General features: G+C 45.6%; 1 protein-coding gene and 1 pseudogene across 1 annotated transcript in view; one reads left to right on the top strand and one right to left on the bottom strand.

Moving 5' to 3' along the window:
• The window catches only part of LOC144806095 (uncharacterized), a 144,444-nt gene that overhangs the window by 31,761 nt on the left and 89,011 nt on the right, over positions 1-23,672 (top strand). The gene's annotated exons all lie outside the window — the stretch shown is intronic.
• Positions 11,247-12,805, bottom strand: LOC144806100 (uncharacterized; annotated as a pseudogene).

The following is a 23,672-nucleotide window of genomic DNA, read 5'->3' as shown; positions in this document are numbered from 1 at the left end:
GTGTGTGGCTGATACTGAGCTGGGATGGCGTGTGGCTGATACTGAGCTGTGATGGCGTATGGTTGATACTGGGCTGTGATGGCATGAGGCTGATACTGAGCTGTGATGGTGTGTGGTTGATACTGGGCTATGGCCAGTTGTGGCTCATACTGGGACTAGGTGCGGTGGCTGCAGCCAGGCTTCACCTCTGCCGCACGTGATGGGCACATCTTGCAGTATGGTGAGGTGATGGTGCATGTGTATGATACTAGATTGTGAGCTGTAGCCGCAGCCAGGTGCCTGTCCCCCATGGCACATGATTGACTGTTAATGATACTAGCCCATGGTCACTTGTGGCTCATACTGGAGGTAGGAGTGGTGGCTGCAGCAAGGATCCCTTCTATGTGGCACGTGATGGGCACAGCTTGCAATATGGTTAGGTGACGGTGTCCCGAAGTTGTGGTATGCACTACCCTAGTTTAAGAGGCTGTTCCTCTCAGACTATTTTTCACAAAAATCTGAAGATCTGGATGTTCTAGTCCTGGCGGACTTGTCTTCACAAATATAATTTTCAGCTGTGGAGGTTTGGAGACACTCCTGTCACTTACAGTGATCATCACGCTCGTCTCACACGGCCATCATGGGAAAACCTGCGCTCTTCCCTGATGTGAAGGCCCCCAACTAAGGCGAGAGGGCACTGGGAGAATCTGGGTTTCCGGCAGAGTGAGCTTGTGTTCGAGGGGCATTGGCAGAGCTCTCAGGTTCCCAGGTCCATGCCGTAGTAGAAGATCCAGTCCAGCTTTCTGCTTTGCATTCTGGGATTGGTAGTCTTGAGAGACAGATAGGACTACAAGTCTCAGAACACAAAGCTAAAACATGGACTGGATCAGCTGCCCACCCAGAACCTGGGAAATCTGACAGCTCTACCACAATCTCCCTATCGTTGCCCCTCTCTGCCAGGAGCCCTGGCATCTGGAATACTGAGTGTAAACCATGTCTGAGATTGTTGGTGTGTGCTGTGGAGTGGAAGACAGGGATACAGATGCTTGGAGGGAGGAGTAAGCCCTGACAGGACCCACCTGCTCTTTCTGTGTAGTAAGGAAATTAAGACTTGCCTCTTATCTGAGTGGCTCTACCTTCAACATTTTGGCTTCTGTAGGGCCTACCCGGAGCATGCAGCAAGACTCTGATGGAGGTTGAGAACCATTTCTGGCAGTGGAGGAGGCATGCTGGAAGAAGGAAGATGGTCATGGGACCATCGAGGTCTAGTTTGGGAATGCCTGTTGGCAAGTTGTGCCAGCTCCAGCTGCTGGGCAGGAGGAGCCCAGTGATGAGGATGGGCAAGTTTTGGCAACAACAATGAGACCGCTGAAGGGAGTTATAAAATGAGGTGATGTGTCCCAGTGAATAGTCTAGCTTAAGGATAATGGTGTAGAGACAGTATTATAAGGACAGAGATGTAGAGACAGAACTCTGAAGACCTTGACCCCTGACTCATGGAGCTCCAGGCAGTAATACATTCAGTGGTGACTGTGACATTGGTAAACGCATAGTGTGATTTCTCAGTGAAGATGAATGTGGCACAGGCTAGTCCATGCCTTTGGAGGCTGCTTTGAATGGGTGTATATAGAATACTACTGATCCAGGAGCCCCGACAAAGGAGACATGCAATCACACAGAGGGTGGTGATTGTGATTCTCTTGTGGCACTGATGGCGTCCAATCTCCTGCTACTCTGTAAAGTACCAAAGGTAATACTTCAGGGGTATCCAGTGTAGGCCCAGGAGGCCCAGACTCATGCCAGAATATCAAGATATCCACATGAAATACATTTACAGATCCGCGGATCCCACGACAGGCACAACATTGGACTAATGGGGCAAAGCCTCATATTTAAAAGAAAGTGTCAGTAAGGACATTACGCTACCTTAGGGTGGGCTTCATCGGATGCGTTAATACAGAAAATGCCTATGCACACACTCGCAATGGTCATTTACATTCATAACTGTACACAACAAAAGCACAATTGTCTAACCAAAGACAACAGTATTAATCAGATTCCTTGACACTAGGTATCCATGAATTTCAAGGTTTTAATCGTTCCACCAGCCGACACGTGTTTCGTCGCGTTAGGAACAGTTAGGAACAAAGTGTTCGCGACTCCTCAGGGCTTGTCTGTACAGCGTAAACCAAGTGAAGGTCACTCCACCGGTGATATTTCCGACTGGGCGGGGCCCGTGACCGTTCTTTGCCAGTTAGTAACGTCTAAAATCGTAGTGGTAAAAGCCAGTGCGTGTGCATCTTCTGGGCTTCCTGATAAAGTGGAGACTACGTAGATTAGTAGTTCCGGTGCTGCTCGAGGTAAGTAGCGTTCTTGCAATACGTAAGACTGTTCGTAAAACCCGGGAAACTCCTTGCACAGCCGGGAGCGGATAACCCTCAGTCAGTGCCCAAATAGTGTCAAGACGCCGTGTGTGCCACGTCTTGTCTCTCCGGATCACCGTGTTCCGTGTATCGGATCCAGTGTAGGCCCAGGAGGCCCAGACACATGCCAGAATAATATCAAGATATCCACATGAAATACATTTACAGATCCGCAGATCCCACGACAGGCACAACATTGGACTAATGGGGCAAAGCCTCATAATTAAAAGAAAGTGTCAGTAAGAACATTACGCTACCTTAGGGTGGGCTTCATCGGATGCGTTACCCTATCTGTATGCCATCCTCCCTCCTGGACTACTCAGTGTAGCTTTATTAATGCTCAGTGTGTGTGTCTGTCTGGCACATGCTCCAGTGGGTGCTCTGTAAGATGTATGGGTGGTACACCCCTGGATTGCTCAAAATCATTCTACCAGTGTTGTGCACTACCCTGAACTGCGCTGTATACCTGTGTTGTGCTCTCTCCTGCAATAAACTTAACAACTGTGAGGGTTTTACAGCCACCTTGATTGCTCAGTACAGTAAAGTTTGTTAATAATAATCACTAGGGGATTCATTTTCAGGGTAGCATGGTATCCCTCACAATTACTCCAGGAGTCACAGTCCAAACAATGCACATGCTTTGTCCCCCCTACTTCCAACTTTACATATACCCTAATCACCTGCCCAAACCTCTCCCTGCTGATGCCAATGTGGTCTTCCGTCATCCCACAGACCATATTTTTGGCCCCTTTGAAACTGCCCATACAATAAAAATGCTGCAGTTGCAAATACATATCAACTACCATTTGTTGTGTTTGAAACATTTTATTGAATAATAAAACCTAATAAACATAAGCTGATTATTAAAGCAAAACAAAACATCAGTTGCCATACACATAAGAGACAAAAGTAGTACATAAAAATCAACAAACTGTAACACAGCAAAGTTATGTAGAGCACAATTCTTAATTTTGGGCAGTCTTTAAAGTTCAACAATTGAAACGTTCATAAAGAACAGGAAAGGAAAGAAAGAAGGTGGGATACAGTGATTTCATGAGTGTAATGCTTCCTACATATAGAAAAAAAACTAATTATTTTCCTTAAGCAATAAAGTCTGCAAACTAAAATACTAAGAGAAATATATTGAACAATGAACATTTCACGTGTAATTTGAATTTAATTTGAATATTTTAACCTCCTCAGCATTATTTGACTCATGATTACAACCTGAATGCTTTCTGGAAAGGAACCGCCTCATGGGGTTCAAAATCACATCTTTTCCAACATTAGGATTAAAATGATAAACTTGAATTTCAATTCAATTCTTGGAGATCAACAACTTTAAATATATACAAAAACCATACACTTTGGTAAAATTGTCACCTAAACTTGAATTCAATCCACCTTTTGATTAAACACTTTCTATTACAGCAAGCATCACAAGACCACTTGTTGTTATCTTCGCAATTAGTGATAATGTTTCGGTTGGCAACAACAATAAATATGTTTAAAATTTTACCTCCAAAAGCAAAAACATGCCATTTCTGAATCATGGTGCACAATAAAATGTAGGAACAGAAGGGCATATTTTGGTGTAGCATTCATTAAGGTTTGACCAGGCTAGAAACTAGAATTCCTGAACATTTGGAAATTTAAATGTCATATTTTAAAAGAGTTCAAACAGACCCAGCACAAGCTCCACGAAAAATAGAAGATGAGTGAATTGTACTTAGAGAAAATGTGCTGATAAGTAATCTATTGATGTAAAATACAGTGGTCAGGCAATGCTTGTGGATCTAATCTATTCAGATATTAACTCCATGGTTTGTTCAATAAATTGACTGAGCATAATACTTGAAGGTCCATCTCTCAGATAAGTTCTATTACAGTTTTAGTTTTGATAACACTAATAGAGATCATTGATAAATAGATTTTAAAAGCCATGGGTGGAATTGATCATTGGTCTAAATCTAGATGTGAAATAATTTCTATTAAAAAAAAGAAGACTATAAACTAACTAAGCTAGACGTGACTTTATAACTGGTTATTTTAAAGTTTCTGGAGATTTAGTATATATAAACAACTCCTTTTTTCTATGGTGTGTCATAAAATTGATGCTCAAAATTTGGGTAAGAGTACATAATGTCAAAAAATTCAATACTGCTTTTAGATCAATTTATTTTTGAAAGCTTGAAGTGAATGACAATTCAAAGTGGCCTTTGCTTATGAGTAGGCGATAATGACTATTGCAGGATGACAACGTAATTAGCATTTTTTGTATAAGATGTGTTAGAAGTATGGGTAGGGAAAATGGCTATTTTGGCCAAAGGCTCCCCTTTCTATATGCATACTAGTTTTAATTTGTAAACAGAATCACAATTTTTTATGTGGTACACTGTAATGTTAGATGAATCTATTTTACCCTTCTGATAAGCAAGGGATGACGATTAACCATTTTTTCGTCCCTAGTTTTAAATGGATTCAGGTTGGAACAGACGAGGTGTTGGTTGACTTTGCCTCAGAAAATGGTTGTTTCCCGCATGCTGCTTTCATGCGCCTTAAATCCCTTCAGTGGAAGAGGCGGCTGCATGCCTGCCTATCAGGCCAGATCAGTACTTGGCTGTTTCGGTTCTCCAGTGGGGATAGAATAGAAGCTGTTAAGGGCAAGGGCTTAGCTTCCCATTGGTGCAGCAGGTGCAGTGGCACCAGGTCCCAGATGCCTTAAAGGCCCACTGAACCCTGATAACTGCTGTTTGTCACAGTTCAAACAGAGGCCTGAGGGGCCCACAGAACAATGATTATTGCTGTTTTCCACAGTCCAAATAAAGGGCAGGGGTCACATTTCCTTTCTTGCCTTGGGGCCCAGGGCACACTGGCTAGGCCACTGGTTAAGGATGCAGTGGGGAAGAAGTGGCGAGACAGGTGGATTATCTAAACAGCTCGACAATGACTTCATGCCTGGGTACTAAAGTATTCATTACAATTAAAGACTTAAGCAGGAACAGATATCATAATATAGGAAGGCCTATGTACAAATGCAGCTCGATTAGCGGCTGCCTTTAACTTCTGACTTATCACCTCTCCTAATTTACAGTTTTATATTAGATGCAGACATAAATCGTGACCTATGAATATGTTTATCTATCTTTAGGTTCAAATGACCCATCTTTTCCATATGCAAGTATCAGACAGGTCGGAAACGCCTAATGGCTTTGAACTTGATAAAGTCACATTAATCACTGGTCTTGAAATGCAAATAGCAGCATTAGGCACGCAGAGGTGTATTCTACGTAATCTCATTATGTTCAGGGTACGGGAGAGTATTTAGGGCATAAAGCACTTTGACAAAAACATTTCTGCCACCATAGAAATTCAATCTTCCTTGTCCTACCCTAGTTATGTTATGTTATGTTATAACGTTTTTGAATAGCGCACGGCTACTCGAAAAGAGTGTCCCGGCGCTTTCCACCAGCAGCTCACGATAAAAATAACACAACACAGCAAATACAAGAAAAGATCTAAACAGAAAACGGTGAGAACAGCCTAAAGATTAAAAAGCCAGGTCTTCAGGCTCTTCCTGAACTGGAACAAATTGGCAGTGCTGCGAAGCGTGAGAGGGAGCGAATTCCACAGCTGGGGAGCTTTGCAGCTGAAAGAGCGCCCTCCCGCGCGAGCCTTCCTCACCCGCGGGACCACCGCTTTATAAAGGGATTCTGAACGCAATCAGCGGACTGGTCGATAGAAGGCGAGTCTCCGCCGCAGGTATCCAGCCCCTGATCCATGCAGGGCTTTGTGCATCAGGGTCAGGGATTTGAACTGGATCCGCTTCCGGATGGGCAGCCAGTGTAACGCCTGTAGCAGCCCGGAGGCTCGGGCTCGTCTACGCAGGCCAAAAATAGCCCGGGCGGCCGAATTCTGTACCACCTGTAGGCGCTGGACTAGGTAATCAGGGAGGCCAAGAAAAAGGGCATTGGCGTAGTCTAGCCTTGAGCCAACGAGAGCCTGCACAGTAATCCGCCTGTGCTCCTCAGACAACAGGGGCAGGAATTTGCGGAGCATTTTCAAAATTCCATAGCAGGTGCCAGCCAGACCCAGAATGTGAGTTCTCAGCGACAGCTGGTTGTCTAGCTTGACACCCAGATTTTTTGCTACCAAGGAAGACTGTGCAGGAGGGCTCATGTCAGACGGCCACCAATGCTGCCACTCCGGATCGGCTACGCAACCAAAGAATAGAACCTCGGACTTGCTTGAGTTGGCCCTTAGACTGTTCCGTTGGAACCAGTCAAAGACCAGAGCAAGACAGTCCCGAATTCTCCCTCCGTCAAACTCCTGGTCTTTCCCGCAAGTGAAGAGGAGTTGCGTGTCGTCGGCGTAGGAGACGATCTGGGCCCCATATGCTTCCACCAAGGCCGCCAAAGGGGACATAAAGATGTTAAACAACGTGGGGCTCAACACAGAACCCTGTGGAACCCCAACTCCCAGTGGTGGCATCTCGGCAGAGCTCTGGGAAACCCAGACCGTCTGGCGGCGGTCTTCAAGGAAAGATGTAGTATACAAGTAGTACCACATTCTTTGTATACCTGAATTAAATAGGCACACAAAATAGTACCGTATTTAAAGGTCCAGTTCAGAATTACAGGGAAGGTGCACTGTCCCAGACTACACAACGGTGCAGTTTTCAGTGGGTGCTATCATCCCAAACAGGGGGGAGATTATGCTGGAAAAAACATGTGGTGCCCCAACATAGGCGCAGTTGTAAACCACCAGTCTGCTTACATAGTAAAGCGTCTGGCAGCTATTAAGTGAGGTGGCACGTTTCCCCTGCAGGTGGTTGGGGTCTGTCACCATCCTGTCAGGTGGGGGGTATACAATCAGTGCGCCTCCTGACTGCTTGTTTGCCTTTTCGCCCGTGTCAATAATACAGTGCAGTCCTTGGAGGAGTAGTCAATTTGTATTCATGGAAGACACTTGAGTTTCTCGGATGTGTAATCCCCAGATGATGCCTGAACTGTTCCCCAATGGGCTATTTGTACATGGTATTGAATTGTATGTTCTTATGAGGACTGTTAATAATAATAAAAAAGATTTAGTGAGTGTTTATTGCCCTCTATGTCACTCTACTTCTAAGCACCTAATACAGCTTGTACAGTGCTTACTGTCATCTGCTCACTTACATTATGCTTATTATGCTTAATATAAATAGTGCACAATTTAGGCGTTTGTGTCTGCCTACAACGTGGACCTGATACAAATAGCAGTACCTACAAGGTGGATGGTACAATTCAACAAGAGTCTAAGATACTCCAGCACAGATGACTTTGCATCAACATTACAGGGCATCAGTCTTGATGGCAAGCCAACTTAAAACTTATCAGTATTGTATACATTATTATCAGAGACTATTCTTGCCTCTTGGATACAACTTTACAACGGAATTTTATTAATTTGTGTACAGTTGTGTGTATACAATAAAACAACCTCCCCACCATAATTGATCTGTCTATTCATCTTTTTGGGATCTAGAGTAGCATGCTTCTCGCCGAAAAGCACTTCAACACTTCATCAGGGGTAGCAAGCGCTATATAAATGCAAAACCTTCCCTCTTCTATCCCCCCACAATCTTTTTTAACCCAACTAACAGACCAACATGTTCAGCTCTCATATACATTTTATATTTCCCTATACTAATTCACCACTAATCATTTTTGGATCCTAGAGTAGTGTGCTACTCGCCGAAAAAGCGCTTCAAAGTTCGTATGGGGTAGTAAGTGTTATGTAAATCTAAATACATGACAATTACTGTTTACATCGGGCTGCACTAACACAAGGATAGAAGTAGAGTGCGGATTAGAGTTTATCTGCCCAGAACCAAGGATACAACAGAAAGTGTGTGAACAGTCTATATGTTGTGCACCTGGCAGAGAAAAACACAGCAGAGGTGGGAAGAAGGTATGTAATCTGATGGTCAGACTTATGTGGAAAGAGGCTATCACTTTGGGCAGAAAAGAGGGCTTACACTTTGTTTGGATGGACAGCAAGAAAGGGAGGTCTGGAAGATAAGCCTGAAGCTCACACATCCTGCAAGCAGAGGTGATGGCAAGCAAAAAACTAGTCTTCTAAGGAGGCGAAGAGGACAATTATGTAGGCGCTCAAAGGGAGCACACATAAGATAAGTGAGGTCAACTCCCACTAGGGTATTACGAAAGGAGAAGGAGGAAAGAGATGAGTAATGCACTTCAGAAATCTGTATAGGATTGAAGGCCATGCTCAAGAGCTCGGGGTACCAGACTTGGGACTGATCGCGTTTGATCTTCTTCAGCAATCTTGGCAGAAGTGGTACAGGAGGCCGCAACTCCACTCGCAATGAAAAGGGTCGCCGAGCGAGAGCCACTTTGGAAACTCTAACACGCAGAACTGCTGACATTGAGCGTTCTCTTCTGTGGCAAATAGATCTAACCAAGGCTCTCCCCACTACTGAAAGAGACCTAGCACGACCTTTAAGTGAAGATGCCATTTGTGATCCATCATGCACTGGTGGCTGAGTTTGTCCGTCCTTGCGTTCAGTGAACCTGTTAAGTGTTGAACTACCAGAGATATGCCCTGATGTTCCAGCCATGTCCAAAGGCGAAGAGCCTCTTGACATACGGTCCACGGCCCCACCCTGCCCTGTTTGTTGCAGTACCACTTGGCGGTGGTGTTGTCCGAGAACACCTGCACCACTCTTCCTTTGACAGAAAGAAGGAATGCCTTCAGTGCAAGACGAATCGCCCGGAGCTCCAGAGGGTTGATGTGGTGCCTGGACTCCGCCAGAGACCAGAGGTCTTTGATCTCCACCATTCCCAAATGGCCGGCCCATCACATGAGTGAAGCATCCGTCACTACTGTGAACTCAGGTTGAGGAAGGTAGAGGGATCTGCTGTTGACCCAATCCTTGTTCGTGAACCACCACTGCAACTGACTTGCAGTCCCCTCCGAAATCTGAAAGTCATCGGAAAGATTCCCCTGGTGCTGCGCCCACTGGAACTTCAGGTCCCACTGCAGTGCACGTATATGCCATCTGGCATGATGCACCAGCAGGATGCAGGAGGCAATGAGGCCCAGCAGCCTCAGGGTCATTCTCACAGAAAACCGGGTTGGAGGCTGAAACATCGGTATCATAGCCCCAATATACTGGACTTGCTGCTAGGGAGGATAGACCCAAAACTGTGCTGTGTCCAGAACCGCTCCGATGAAAAGGAGCTTATCGGATGGAATCAGGTGTGACCTCAGCACGTTAACTGTGAACCCCGGCAAATGATGGAAGTCCGTCGTAGTCTGGAGGTGGGAGCCTTCAACAGCCAGTCGTCGAGATAGGGGAAGACTGGAACCCCTGATCTGCGCAGATAAGCTGCGATCACCGCCATCCCTTTCGTGACCACCCGGGGGGGGGCTGATAAGGCCAAAGGGGAGCGTGGTAAACTGAAAATGCATGTGGCCTACCGGGAACCGTAGGTAATGCCGGTGGGCAGGCAAGACGGGGATGTGAAAGTAAGTATCCTGCAAGTCCAACGCTACCATCAAATCTCCAGGGTCGAAGGCAGACAAGACCTGAGCCAAGGTTAACATCTTGAACTTCTCCTTTCGGAGGAAGCAGTTGATGTCCCTGAGGGCTAAGATAGGATGCAGGCCTATGTCTTTTTGGGTACCAAGAAGTAGTGGGAGTAGCAACCCCGACCTACTTCTGGCACAAGGACGCGTTTGATAGCTCCCTTGGCAAAGAGATCCATAACTTCCTGGAAGAGAAGGGCCAAATGATTCTCCGACATGGGATGAAATCACCACAAACGGCATGACCCTTACGCACTCCGCTGCTCGTGGAACTCCGCGTAGACAGCCAGAGTTTTTTTGTCACTTTGCGGAGTTCCTCACCGAGGAACTCCGCATAGGCTTAAGCTTATCATGGAAAAATAGATATCAGTCATATGTTAAGAAACAAGGGCGAGTAGAAACCTTTTGGGTGGATATTTAAGACATTATTATTGTGATTTTGTTGGCAATTAGTTGATTTTTGCAAGCACTAACACTTCTCTGTGTAAAGTAAAGACCTTGAAAGTTTTGTAACTTTCAGATACTCAAATTGTGGATTCTGTTGCAATGAAAAATATTTCCAGGCCTGAAATTTCTTTGGAGGTTGCATGCGGGCAGCCTAAGTTATCCTGCAAGTGTTTCTTGATGAATCCTATTGCAACTACAATATGTGCTCTCTCATGGAAAGTCAGGTTGTTAGAAGCTTTTCTGCAACTCAAGATACGCCTTACTTTTCACCTCATGTGCATGCATTTCTCATGTTTAGTGAGATCTCCTTTCTGAGTATAACGTTTCTGGCTTTCCCCACCTATATATGGCTTTAGTCCAGTGTGAATTCTCTTATGTGAAATGACATTGTATTCAAGACTGTGCTTGCATTTCGAGCACTCATAAGGTTTTTCCCCAGAGTGGGATCTCTCGTGAACCTTAACTCTTGTCTTTCAGATTCAAGCTTTTATGGCATAAGGATTTTCTCCAGTGTGGAGTTTCTCATGGTGAGATAGCGTTTTTCTCATGCAGCTTTTCTGGCATTCAAAGCACTCATAAGGTTTTTCATCAGTAGGGAGTCGCTTATGGTTAGTGAGGCTGTGCCAATCAAATAGGAATTTCTGGCATTCACAGCGTTGGTAATGTTTTTTCCCTGTGTGCGTCTGCTCATGTAGCGTGAGATTGCGTTTAAAATTAATGCTTTTCTGGCATTCGGAGCACTGAATTATTTTAATGGTGTGTTTTCTTATGGTGCTTGGAACCATCTCTACCTCTGAATCTTTTCTGACATTAAGAGCACTGATAATTTTATTCACCAGTGTGGATTCTCACATGTTTACTGAGTTGAGATTTTTGGCAGAAACATTTTTGGCATTCAGAGCACTGATAAGGCTTTTCCCCAGTGTGGATTCTTATATGGTAAGTGAGACTGCTTTTTTCACTGAAACATCTGTGGCATTCAGAGCATTGATAAGGCTTTTCCCCAGTGTGGGTTCTTACATGCTGAGTGAGAATGAATTTTTCACTGAAACATCTGTGGCATTCAGAGCATTGATAAGGCTTTTCCCCAGTGTGGGTTCTTATATGCTGAGTGAGACTGATTTTTTCACTGAAACATCTGTGGCATTCAGAGCACTGATAAGGTTTTTCCCCAGTGTGGGTTCTTATATGCTGAGTGAGACTGCTTTTTTGAATGAAACATATCTGGCATTCAGAGCACTGATAAGGTTTTTCCCCAGTGTGGATTCTTATATGCTTAGTGAGACTGCTTTTTACACTGAAACATTTGTGGCATTCAGAGCACTCATAAGGTTTTTCCCCAGTGTGGGTTCTTATATGCTGAGTGAGACTGATTTTTTCACTGAAACATCTGTGGCATTCAGAGCACTCATAAGGTTTTTCCCCAGTGTGGGATCTTATATGATGAGTGAGACTGTTTTTGTCAATGAAACATTTCTGGCATTCAGAGCACTGAAAAGATTTTTCCACAGTGTGGGTTCTTCTATGCCAAGTGAGAATGCTTTGGTAACTGAAACATTTCTGGCATTCAGAGCACTGGTAAGGTTTTTCCCCAGTGTGAGTCCTTGTATGTATAGTAAGTGCTCTTTTGTCACTGAAACATTTCTGGCATTCAGCGCACTGATAAGGTTTTTCCACAGAGTGGGTTAATGCATGTCGATATAGACTCGTTTTGATACTAAACCTTTTCTGGCATTCAGGGCACTGATAAGGTTTTTCCCCAGTGTGGATTCTCAAATGCTCAGTGAGATAAGATTTACGGCTGAAACTTTTTGGGCATTCAGTGCACTGGTAAGGTTTTTCGACAGAGTGGGTTAATGCATGTCGATATAGACTCGCTTTGATACTAAACCTTTTCTGGCATTCAGAGCACTGATAAGGTTTTTCCCCAGTGTGGATTCTCAGATGCACAGTGAGATAAGATTTATGCCTGAAACTTTTTTGGCATACTTTGCACTGAGAGGGGTTTCCCCCAGTGTGCATTGTGTCAAATTCTGTGAGATAAGATTTATGGCTATATCTTTTTTGGCACATGTAACTTTTTTCCCCAACTTAGGTTATTTTGCCTTGATTGAGGCGGTTATGAACACTGAATTTGTTCTCACAGTCCGTGTTTTTATAAGGTGTATTCCTAGAGTTAATATCTCTACGTTTAGTTTTCTTTTGCTTATATGCCACAGTAAGAGTGAACCCAATTTTAGAGTTGGGCTTGTTTAGATAATGTTCAGCATTTATCTCTAAAAGAAATTGTGTGTAATCTTCTTAACACTTCAATTGAGCAAAATATGTCTGAAAGCAGCCCTGTAACACCTGTCGAAATATTTCTAGCAGATAATAGTCTTTAGGTTATAGCCTATCCTGCAGAAACTTATTTTGTGACTGAAGATTTTCTCAAATCTATTTGTATAGGTTCTTAGCAATGCAGTGATAAGGTGTTAGTCTGATATTTATTAATTAAACTGATAAGTACCTTTTTGCACTGACGTAATGGCAGTAACTGAGGGCGTTAGAACGTGCACAGTACTATTGTGGATCACGAGTCTCAGAACATCAGTTCCTTTTACCCTTTCTATGTTTGGTGTAAAGTTAAGGTTTGTAGTTCTGAAGACGAAGATTTATTTACATTACCTATAGCGCAACTGTGCTCATTTAATCCATTTTTATATTGAACAGTTTTACATATCACTCATTCACAGCAGATACTGTTGAGGCGATTTACATAGAATTACAGAACAGTACACAATAAAAAACAAACAATCTGAGATGGTTATGGACACAATAAAGTGGTGAATTTTTAAGGTTTTCACAAGAGTGAGCAGAGTGGGTCGTGGTTTTCTACCCAGAGTCAGATAGTCTCAAACTTGTGTAACTGGTTAAAAATGGTTGTTGAACAAAGGTGATTTTCCAATCTTTTGGTTGTTAACGTGTCAGCTTCGGAGTCTTCTCTCAGCGTCTTTTCTTTGATGGTCTGCAGAAGAAACCTTTTGTTATAACTTTCTTTTATGCAATGTGTGCTTTCTCTCTGGAATTACATGATGTTTTAGATGAAGGTTATAGTGTGCACAGATTTGGCTTTGCTCTGGGTTAATGAAATGCTAAATTAGAGACTTCACTTACAGTATAGTACTTTCCTCAGCTCCCACTTCCTCGCCACACCTAGATTTTGGAATTGTTTAAACGTAGAATGCTGGATGTCCTTCAGTTTTTCAAAATAATCCTTCTTATGGCACTGACTTCAGTTGCCTGGTGCTAAATCTTGCTTTCTTCGTCAGTAATTTCAATCACCTATAGTATTAAAATTAAATACTTAATACTTGAAAATTTCCCAAAATATAATTTACAAGCCAAATCAATGCAGAGTTGCAGAATTTTGAAAATGTTGAGGTGTTTTTTATACAGAGCAGAGTGTAGAATTGTAGCCTGAGAGAACTTGGATGTAGGAGTGAGGATTTATAGAATTTTCAACATTTTATTAAGCTCACAAAGGATACATGCACCCTATTGACTTGTAACATAGAATCCCAAAGGCAGAAATTAAAGTCATATGCACTGGCACCAAACAGATATTTAAACAAGCATTTACAATGCAATGGTTTCGCCTTTGCAAAAGTTAGAGCTATTGGCATTGTAAATGACAACATTTTTATTTATGTGTTGGTTTTGAAAACATAAATAAATGGCATTGTCATTTACAATGCCAATAGCTTAATCTCTCGCAAATGCCACCCACACCCACAGAGAGCCACACCCACAGAGAACCCCCCTCAGAGCCCCCCCCACACACACACACACAGAGCCACCCACACCGAGCCCCCCCACACACCTACACAGAGCCGCCCCCCACACACCCACACAGAGCCCCCCACACACCCACAGAGCCCCCCACACACTGCGAGCCCCCCCACACACCCACACAGAGCCCCCCATACACTGCGAGCCCCCCCACACACTGCGAGCCCCACACACTGTGAGGCCCCCCCAACACACACTGCGAGCCCCCCACACACACTGCGAGCCCCACACATTGCGAGCCCCACACACTGCTGCTGTTTACAAGGAGGGGCCGCATGTAAAGGTAAAGTTGGACACAAGCGGAAACAGTTGGAAACAGAAGAATGGTGAGATGGTTGGAAGTTGGTTCTGCTTAGGTATGGAAGGTGACACTAAAGTTACTCCTTTCCTTGTGCTCAAGATGCCTTGCACTGTCTTATGAGCTAAGATGGACCTTGAACACGAAGCAAGAAGTGTACAAGCACCTGCACTTAGCAACAAGGCCAGTGATGTGAGACTACAGGATCACGTGATACACATAGATCTGGCAATACAGAGAAGGTTGTGAGCGAAAGGATGAAACCAGAAAATGAATGCTGTCAAATAAGAAAGCGCATCTGGTAATCCGCGACAGGCAACAGTTAAGTTTATCAGAAATTGAGGTTTCTTTTTTTTTACTTGTCTCTACTGCTATGATTCTTGGTAAAATGTAAGAGTTGTTTTTCTACCGCTCTGAGCTCTGTTGGGGCCGCTGATCCCCAGTTCACCGCAGGCGTCAGCTCACTGCCGCCCATCGCCTGTAGAAAGTGATTTACAAGCTGCTTGTGCCAATTAGCGTCTGCGTCTTACAACGAGGGGCTCACCAGGGCACCTCTGAAGTACAAATCGGCCGGGAGGCGGCTTAAAGGTGTCCTCCAGGTGTCTGGGGCTTCTGGACAGGCAGTGTTGTCCTGCAGCTAAATCCACATGGGAGGGTCCTGTCCACCCCGAGAGCCTGGCCTGTCAATACAGCTGCTGAGCCCAATCACAACACGGCTTAGGCGGGATTTGTTTATTACTGGCGAGGTTAAGTAATTGTCAAGGGATATGGAGAGCAGACAGGACTGGTTCGGGTGGGCCAAGTGGGGTGGATTCTATAGATGCCCTTTCTGGAGATAGGTGTCGACCTACATTTCTCACTTCCTAACTTCTGAGAACTTAAAAACGTGACGTATTTGTACACCATGTACCAGTGAATTCGATGCGTGTTCTGCACAGTTGATGGTACTTTTGGCAGCCACCCTTCAGTACGTTTTTCATGAAGCTTAACTGATTTCAGAACTAAACCTAAACGCTCTGCGTAACGGGTGACATTACCTCCAATGTACCTTCTTTAAATCTGACGCGGTCTGGCTGGAAGTCGAACACTTGAGTGACAACTGCACGGCTGAGACAGCAATGTTACCCAGGGCGGGGTCCAATTTAGTAAAATTGTACTTTAGAAAAACAAATTGTTGGTAAACACCATCATGAAAACTATATGTGTTTTTGAATGAAATAACAGTTATGCATCATAAGAATGTCACCCCTGTATGTCCCTTATGTCCTTGTACATAAAGATGCTTTGGAAATTAAAGATCGTAGGTGCTACAATTTATACGAATAACTTTCTATTTTTATTTCAGAAGGAATACTTTTTTGCTTCGTGCGGACAGTGGTCACCATAGCACAGTTAAAGAGCGGAGAGTTGGTAGACGGCCTTGTCGAAGAGGGCAGGGAAGGGGCAGGCCGAGGGGGTACTTTGTGGGGCCTTACATGAGGTCAACATCTTTTTCCCCTCTCTGCAGGTAGTTGTGCACCAGCCAGCTAAGAAACAGTGGACTTGTTATAGAGGAATCTAAAATAAAGTTTAATTTGCATGTAACAAGGACTGGCAGTCGTGTACTAGAAGCCCACAGTGTCGTTGCGCTTTGGTCTTTGCTAGCCCATTGTCACTTGAAATAACCGATTGGGCCATGAACTCAGTATAATTCAAATACACATCCAGGCCCACTCGAGCAGGAGTTTTGTTTTCCTGCTGAGTTCCACCCGTGGGGGGGCTCTATTACTCCTGGAACAGACTCGGTTTGCCTGTGGCCTCCATCTCTGCTGCTCGCGTCCGACAGGTGAGGAGGGCTCGGTGGAGTGGTGGGGCGGTGTCCAGACGCCCTAATGAGATTTGGAAGCTGCCGAGCTTCTGAGTGGGGATGAGGTCTCAGGGCGTAATGGCCTAGCGTTTATGCAGACTCCATGTGTGGGAGGATTATTTTTTTTATTTTTTTAAGGGTTGGAGATGTCAATGGAGAAGGCACGGATGCAATATTGAGGAATAAAGATTAGAAAGGGAAAGCACCAGAGCCCTAACGTTTTAGGACTACGGATGGAGTGGGCAGAGCAAAAACCAATTTGCAGACTCGGTACCTGGCAGCAAAGCTCAAACTTCTTGTCTGGCGCGAGGATGCAGAGCAGTGGTTATCGATGTAAAGGGTCCGGATGCCCCGAATTTCCTGGTACACCTACGAGGAAGGGACACTGGTGGGGCGGAGTAGCGTGGTGGCGATCCAGCAGAAGGCAGATGTAGTGACACACGAAACCTTCTTGCGGAAGGGAAATTCTAAAGGGGAGACAAATAACCTAAAACATTCGATCTATACAAAAATACCCAACGCGCAGCTTGGGTGAATGGCAGACCCTCCCAGGGGCCCTGCGGTATGCACCAGCCCCATCCCGGCACCAGAGGCCATCAGGCCAGGGGAAGAATGCGTTTCTGAATTGCATGCTCCTCGTTTGATAAGAGACCGATATGCGAGGACTGTATACCCCGATTGATTGATTTTGTGGGGGCGCAGGCACGGTCTGCCACCCACCCCCGCAGAGCAGCAGCCGTGCCTCTCGCCGCACCCCTCCCAGGTCTCACTACTCAGTCCCACCTACACGGCTCTCGCCCTGCACCCCGTCACTGTAGCCGGTGGCCAACATTAAGCCTGCAAAGAAAGAGCACCACACTCACCGCGGCTCGGGTACACCAATGCTCACGAATAATTACCGAAAGCAGCCGTAGCTTTCCGTCCTCGGGCAGCCTTACGGTTGTTTTCTTACTTCCGTTCAGTTCGTCACTTCCGCTTACCTGCAAGGAAAGTGACATCGCGCAGCCCACCCCAGCTCGGAGTAGGGAGCGGGTCGGGTCTGCGTCCTCACAGGGTGAGCGAGCAGGCTGGTGTGACGAAGGATGCCGAGTCCCAAAAAAAACAAAGAACCCGCCCACCGCCGCATGACGTGGGCAGAAAGCCTAAAAATCGCCGGAACGCCCACGAATCTGCTCCGGCATTGATGGACAGATCTGTCTTCCAATGGCTAGCCTCCATTTATGGAGCTAGCCAATTGAAGACAGAGGCGGGACTAGGCCAACATACTGTTGACATAAGATTTCGCCTGCGCGAAACGCTGCTTGCGCAGCTTTCGACAGGCGAAACCTAAAAAGACATTGTTACATGTAATCCACTTGCACAAAAGACAAACCATACTGTCTTGAGCAATAACTTCTTAATTTTCTTGGACAGGGTGGCCGGTTCCTCAAGGATAACTTGTTGAAGGTAGGGTAATATTTTTGCTTGGATAGATAAACAGTCTATGGATTCAAATACACGCTCATAGGGTAGGACAGACAAGAAGGTTAGGATCAGGATAACATTTAGGAACGTGTTTTTAGTTTTAATGTAAAATGTGTTCATGCTCAAGACTGATTTCTATACAATGAACAAGATCAACTGGTAGCATCCAGGGTGATCTTTGTAGATGGATGGCGATGGTTACCACCTTCAAAAGATCCTAGAATCACACTGTTATACAAGGGGCATATGCTTTGTGTAGGCCGTTGTCTAAAGTGTAGTTTTCTATTTCATCCCATCAGATGTATTTAATGTTATCATTTAATGCAACTTTAAAAAAACCTTTGGTTGTAAAGTACAAGTTTGATGACTCTGATGGTTGTATTTTATACCTGCTCATATAGCGAGGAACAATAAGGCTTACAAGTCAAAAATAAATAACGAGGATCCGTATGTAGCTTTTCCTGCAAAAGTCACACGTAAGAGAAATCTCCGTATTTGGATGGGCCAACAAAGGATGCTGTGAAAACAGATTTGAATAATCGTGCTCCAATATTTTCTGGGCCCAAAAGGTTTCAAGAAATGGTCCTCTTCTGAGGAGAAAAATGGTGGTCTCGTCAGTGTGCTAAATAACCCTAAAGAAGTGTGAGGATTTTGAAAAGATAAACTAGCGTAGAATAATAGGTAGGCTAATTCTGTTCTGCAGAACTTCTGAAAAGGGCAGCTCTGCATATGACCACTATATTTCAATAATACGGTGTTTAAAGGACTTCCTGAATGAGGTATAAATAGGTAAAAATAACTGTCCTGTTAAGATTGGCTTTGCAAATTCTATCTCAAGACCATGCCTTTTTCAGTGGCTCTTCAATGACATTGATGTTATTCTTCAAGAACTCAAAGGGGGCACCCCTTTGTCGTCTCTGTTCCCACCTACTCTCTTTTCAAGTGCACGCTTTCCTCTGTTCTTGGTCAGCCTCATCCTACTGTGGAGTAGTGTGGCTCACTGGTTAGAGGCGGCAGGCCTGAGAGCAGAAGTCAGCCTGGGACCAGGGTTCAATTCCTGACGCGGCAGGGTCGTGGACCTTGGTCAGCGGACTCGATAATTCTCGCTTCGGTGCTTACTCTAATCAGGGGTTCCACTCGGCAACTCTGGGCAATAGCTTGCCTAATCTCCACAACGGCCCCACCAATTCTGGGGATGCCTGGCTCCACCTTGGGGACTCCCAGCAAGGGACCATCCCACAGGGAAAGCCAGGACGGGTTCCCCAGAGTTATACAGCGCCGGGACACCCCGTTGCTGGGGCAGCTGTGCGCTTTACAAGTATACTACTACTACTACATTCCCATCCTTTGGTGACCGAGAATAATAATCTCCAAGGTTCAAATGAATCCTTCTGTAAGGAGCTGAAAACATTGAGACACTAACTGTTTTCTTGGTGATCTAATTTAATTAAATTAAATGATGAAAAAAATTAATGCAATTGTGCATTATAAACAGACTCGGTGCCTTTTAAAAAGAAACCTCTGTAAAGCATGTTAGTCGACAGGCTCATCAAATTAATACCCTGAAATTTAGATGTAAGAGTTGCCGCCTTCAATTGCAAGGAAAGATCAAACTGGTAGATTGTAAACAGTACAAAGTCCTCTGTTACCAAGGAATAATGTGCTCTACAAAGTACCCAGGTGCCTGCTGTGACACCAGGGATGGTGTTAGCCTGACAGTCTATCTAAGTTGATGGGACATCACCTGCAGGCTGTATTACTTAATGGAGAAGCTGTGTACCTGTCCTGAAGAGCCTAGCAGTCTGCCTAGAAGCCTGCCTGTCTGGTAAGAAAGGGAAATGAGTTTGACTATCCAGCAGGAGGACAAGGCTGTCCTTGAAGAAGCAAGGTCCGACACATCCTCGTTATTTGTAGGGCAGGCAGGAAAGCCATCCAGCAGGACCAGCTAGTCTGGGGGACCCCCTCCTCCCCCGCCAAGACTCTCCCAACAGTTCAAGGCAGAAAATAAAACTCCACGGCAACGTGATTGTTGAGGCCCAGTGGGACGATTGTGTGCTGCCAACTGCCCGTTCAAGGTTGCATTTGCCAAATTTCTAACACATCAGGGTCTGAATCTACTGGCTTCCTGGAGAGCCTGTGTTGGGCTTTTAGCAGCTGAATTTCTGGCTACTCTGTGTCAGAGGCCCATGAGGGACTACAACTACTCCAGTGTCGAACGCCCTGTCTGAGCTTTCGCCTGTGGTCCAGCCGGCCACAGTGTGGGCTTAATTGCTTACCAACAGGCCAGGTGTGACTGCTACCTTGGGACTGCTGATCTTCAGGCAAAGGCAAAGAAAAGACAGAGTGGGTGCCCTACTGTATGCAGCCTTACATCCAGGACAAAAGCTCTCCACAAAAGCCTGCTGGTGGGTCACTGCTCTCTCGAGTGTTCGGGCGTGCCATTCAAGTGCCGGGAAACAGGAAAGAGACCCAGACAAGACTGACTCATCCAGTGGAAGGATAAGACGCTTACGACAGAGCATATACGCATTGGGGTGACTGGAGTGACAGAACTGCACCTATACTATATTCATGATACTCCTAAATGCCCCTAGAGGGGAAGAGGGTATCAGAACCGGACACACTTATCTGCAGCACATGGTAGTCTGGCATGCCTGCACCATCCTTTCACCCAGACTGTCCATAAAGTTGATTTTAGAGCTGTTACGCACATAGCAGGGGGAATCTCAGACCATTCGCTGGTGGAGGTGCAACTCGATGGTCCAGTTGTGGACTTCATCCTACCCCCAAGGGTTGATCCGTGATATTTAAAAGACAAGACGTTCAAAGCTTGTATTCGAGATAGTGGTACAAAAGGGGGTGGTGATGGACGGAGCATCTGAACCAATCAAACACTCACACCCAGTCAACAAATCTGGGTTTAATCCATCACCGTTCTTTAGCCCACTCTGCCACCTCAGTTCAGACATGGCCATATGCAAATCAGTCTGCCCCTGTGCCTCATGGGAACAGTCCAGCCCAAACTACCAAGCCATGCCTTCCCTGGACCGGAAACAAGCTTCCGGGGACCGGTTTCTGGCATTTCAGCCGTCTTTGGCCCGGCTTGCTTGAATCCAGTGGCAAAGTGAGCAAGGGACTCACGTCTGAGCATACCCTGCCACACTTATGGCGGCCAAAAGTAGTACAAAAGGGTGGGGTGATGGACGGAGCATCTGAACCAATCAAACACTCACACCCAGTCCACAGATCTGGGTTCAATCCATCACCGTTCTTTAGCCCACTCTTCCACCCCAGTTCAGACATGGCCATATGCAAATCAGTCTGACCCTGTGCCTCATGGGAACAGTCCAGCCCGAACTGCCAAGCCATGCCTTCCCTGGACCGGAAACAAGCTTCCGGGGACCGGTTTCTGGAATTTCAGCCGTCTTCGGCCCTGCTTGCTTGAATCCAGTGGCAAAGTGAGCAAGGGACTCACGTCTGAGCATACCCTGCCACACTTTATGTATGAGAGATAGAGCAGAATTATATTTTAGGGAGAATGGGCGGCCTGTTGAATTAGCTTGCGTGCTATAGGGTGAATTCAAGGCAGTGATTTGAGGCCAGACACAAGCCTTGATTGGGAGAATGTCGAAGGAACGTAAATTGAAGTGCGAGGCTCAGGACAAGGAATGTGCTTTCCTGGAGGTTCGCTTGGCAAGTGGGGAATCAGTTTCTCTCCCATTACACCATCAACTGAAGCAGCACACATTAAGAGCACTAATGGAAAATAGCGTGCACTCATGCGCTGGCTACCCAGCATTGTCTCTATGATGTCGGTGATAAAGCCAATGAGTTGCTTACATGGTTAGAGAGACAAGACAAAGAACGGAACTGGATCCTTGAGGACACAGACAACAAGGGGACAGAAATACTGGGAGAGACTTCCTGAAAGACCTGACCCTGCCAATGCTAACAAATGAGGACCGAGACGCACTAGACCAAGACCTGACAGTAGACTAAATAAATAAGACAATAAGAACCTTGCAAACAGGGCAAGCGACGGGGCCTGATGTTGGATAAAATCAGGGAGTACCTCCAGAGTATGTTTCAGACTGCCTGAAAATAAGGATGTCTCCCGGAGGACCAAAGAACGTCTGAGGTGGCGGTCATCCCAAATAGGACGAACCAGCAACTGAGTGTGGGTCTTATAGACTTATCTCCCCGCTTAATATTGAGACTAAGGTACTTGCGAACGCCATGGGGATCTGCCTGCGGATAGAAATTGCAACAGTGGTTCATCCTGATCGATCGGGCTTTATGCCACATCAGGGAACGCGCTTAAATCTCCGACACCTTAATGGAGTACCACATGCAATAGGGGATTCCTTTGCTGAACCAGTGGCGCTGCTGTTAAGCTCTTGTATGTGGCTCCTCTAGCGAGCATGCGCATCAATAATATAGTCTACCGAGTCTTTGCCGTCCGACAGGGATGTTTCTTGTCTCCTATGCTCTTCACACATGTTTGGTTTCACCAGGACCTCTCATATGGGGTATTCCTGTTGATCAGGATATAATATCAACTGGAAGAAGTCCTTAATATTCCTGCTGGTGGCAGGGGCTCTGCGGCTGCACTCTAGGTGCACAGTTAGGGTGGCACTACATGGCTTTAAATATTTGGTTGTGTTCATTACAAAAGAGCACAGGCAGGAACATACTCCCGAAATTAGACCGTCTTCGCTGGGATGCCCCACACTTGCGGGCGCTCCCACTCTCCTTACTGGGCCTGGTGGCCCTATTTAAAGTCATGGCCCTCCAGGGTCTCCTGTACATTGTGCAAAAAATGTCCTTTAAGATCCCACCAGACATTTTTTTTTCAAAAGGTAGTCTGAGAACTTCGGCTCCTGTTGTGGGATGGTGGCACGTCACGCTGAGTAAGGTGCAGAGGGGAGTTTATTAAGGTGGACTGGCGGTCCGGAGTATTCACAAGTATTACTGGGCCTCGCAGCTGGTGGCAGTCAACAACTGGGTTTTTGCGGACCGTGAGGAACCTGCTTACTGGTTAGATAGATTGGCCATGGGCAAGAGAGGTTACCCCACCCCGGTGCTGTATCGAAGAAAGTATGAGTGCACCCTGCCTACTCATACCCAAACATTGGTAAGGGCGTGGAAAGAAGCTACCAAGTGTTTAGGCTGAGAAGGTAAGCTGACTGAAATTACTCCACTGTAAGATGGTGATCTCGTAAGTGCAGCGGGAGGATTGCAGGGCTTCACAAAATGGGGATTGATTAGCTTAGAGTGGCTGGGCGATGTGTGGAGGGGACAGGCGCTTGTGTCCTTCACGATCCTACAACAAAAGTATACATTAGGTGACTAAAAACGGTTCTGACATTTGCAGGTGTCCACGCTCTGCAGAGTCACATCCGGGAAAGGGGGGCAGTTGCCTGATGCATCCCTACTGGAGGACCAGCTACTAATTGATCTCCTGACCGAAAAAGCAATCTCAACCATCTATAGGAAGTTGATCTACAATTCTCTGGATGCCTTGGGGACACGGAGAGCTGTGTGGGAGAGGGATCTAGGCACGCTTGGCGATGGCGATTGGGTTGAGGTCATTCAGGGTGTCAGGGAGTTGGCAATTAGAACTAATTTTTGTCTAATTTAACTACAGATACTGATACTGCCAAATCAATGACCCTGTTTACATTAAAGGGCAGCTTGAACTCAGAGCTCAACAACAGACTCGATTGAATAAATGACCAGCACACTTCTTATCTTGCCAAGACACAGGTACTTTGTAAATCTCTTTTTATTGAACAAG

This window comes from Lissotriton helveticus (assembly GCF_964261635.1).
Source record: "Lissotriton helveticus chromosome 1_1 unlocalized genomic scaffold, aLisHel1.1 SUPER_1_unloc_45, whole genome shotgun sequence".
NCBI classification, from domain to species: domain Eukaryota; kingdom Metazoa; phylum Chordata; class Amphibia; order Caudata; family Salamandridae; genus Lissotriton; species Lissotriton helveticus.
Note: the sequence above shows the minus strand (reverse complement) of the source record. Positions and strands in the feature narration are given on the sequence as shown.